Below are 2,260 nucleotides of genomic sequence, written 5' to 3'. Positions count from 1 at the left end.
CCACCATGCCAAAACCTAGCAAGTCGGTCAATGGACACAGGCAAAACCCAACAAGTGTTTCATACGCAGGAGGCAATGAAAGAACTGGGTCTAACCAGGCCCTTCAGTCCACCAAGTCTGAACCAACCATCAACTATCCTTTTATATTAATCCCACGTTGCTCTCATGCTACAATTCAAGATTCTACCACTCTCTTCCATACTAGGGGCAATCTCCCAATCAATTTATGAGACATGGGAATGGACCAGAGACAAAATTCACATGGGTCAAAGAAGGTGCAAACTCCACAGAGCACTGGAAGTTAGAACAAATCTACGTCACTGTATGTGTGGGGCAGTGGCTCTGCAATCCATGCAGCTGTAACTACTATAACAAGCTTAAAATGAAACATCTGTTAGCCACTCACTGGGACCTTGGTCAGCAGATGAATTTTTACCCAAAGATTACCTGGATCCAAGGTCAGGCTGACGACATTGATTATTCTCAGTGTAGCATTGATCCTACACACCCTGCTAGCTCTGCTGCTGCCCAGGCCACTGGGACTCTTGTTCCACCTCCCATCTCCATGGCTATATAGGCCCGTCTTTCCATGCAACTTTTCCCAGAGCTCCCCGACACCAGTTCCCCACCACTCAGTGGGGCAGTGCTCCCTGTGACCCACCCAATGACTCCTGTACTGCCGTCCTCAGCCCCAGTCCGCTTCAGGTTCATACCTGCATTCTCAGGTGCACCACCATGACCATCCTGCCTAATATAGGCAAAGAACCAACACAAACTGTCACTCCATTCCATTGAGCCTGCCTCATCCAGCCAGATGGTTGCATCCGTCCATCTGCTCCCCAGTTCGAGCTGATGATCCCCGACCTCCATGCTGGAAAATGAAGCAACAAACAGCCAAAAGAACTCTGTTAGGCAGCAACTGCAGAAGATGGTTGATCTATTGGCTCAGGAATCTGCATCAGGACTGAGTATACAGGGAAGATATCCAGTGCCTAGAGGCGAGAGGGGGAGACAGAGACTGGAAGGTGATGGGTGGAGATGGGGGAAGACAAGGGGTAGGAATAGTACAGGTGAACGGGGAACCTGGGTGGACTGGCGGGAGTGGATGAGGAACATAAGGTTACCTGAAGTTCATACCATGGGGCCATCTTTTCAAAACCTGCACAATGCTTATGGAGTTTGACAGAGGTTGCATCGAAACAAGTCTGGATCAGTCAGTAAAACAATTATACAGTTACAAGAGTTAATCATTTTATTGTGTTTTAAGGTAACAGCCCCAATATCATTTCAGACCATTTGTACTGTTTCCATTTCAGTGTTGAATACACACCCTAAAACTTAATATTTAAATATAACTAAAATGGTCAGTGACTAGGAGACCTGGGTACTTTGGGGTACTAGTGGTTGTGCTGAGATAGGAATTGCAAACCATGATTGAAACAAAAGATTGCAAGAGATTAAAATGGGAGATACAAGTAACCTCCTACTCAAGACCAGACAGCAGCCAGATATCAGATTAACTAGAGACAAGGGTAATGAACAGAAGTAGCTGCTTTCCAGTCAGGAATATATTAAGCATTTGAGGCCCATACTATTCTACTAGATCTTTTACTGCCCTTTACACTGTTCAGGGTCTCCCTTAATGCATACATAATGTAAAGCAGCCTTCCACACAGTAAATGTAACTAGACCTAAAGGATTACTTAATACTGCTGTTTGGGGAACTTGTGGGGCTTGCCCAAAGCTGGGCTGGAGAATGAGGCAAGTTAATCGGGACATGTCACTTCCAAAAACAAGCAACTGAACCCATAGCTTTGTAGCAAATATGCATCCACCACAGCTCTACAGATAAAAAACAAATAAGCTAAAATTAGCTGGCAACTGACTCGTTGCCAATCTGTCAGTGGCGGAAATGTTACACGTCAAAACTACAAGCTGCATCTGCCATGGTATGTTACTTGGAGAAACAGCAGCCTGCGGCTGCAAACAATATTCAAAGAGCAACTCCTGACAGCAAAGCCACAACATTGATCAAATGCTTCTGTCACACCAATAAACTTGAGGTAAGGTGGACTGTAGATCTATTTGAATTGGATTTCACCATTAAAATTTCTTAATAATTAACCAGGACTCCAATTCCCAAGACTGCAATGCTCTAGTGTGTGGAGTTTATACAATTCCCTTTATTGTTTTATATCTCTCCAGTCTGATATCAACAATAGCTGTATTAATAATGCAGGTACAGAATAGTAAAGGGAAA

This window comes from Mobula hypostoma, chromosome 26 (genome assembly GCF_963921235.1).
Source record: "Mobula hypostoma chromosome 26, sMobHyp1.1, whole genome shotgun sequence".
Classification (NCBI taxonomy): domain Eukaryota; kingdom Metazoa; phylum Chordata; class Chondrichthyes; order Myliobatiformes; family Myliobatidae; genus Mobula; species Mobula hypostoma.
Note: the sequence above shows the minus strand (reverse complement) of the source record.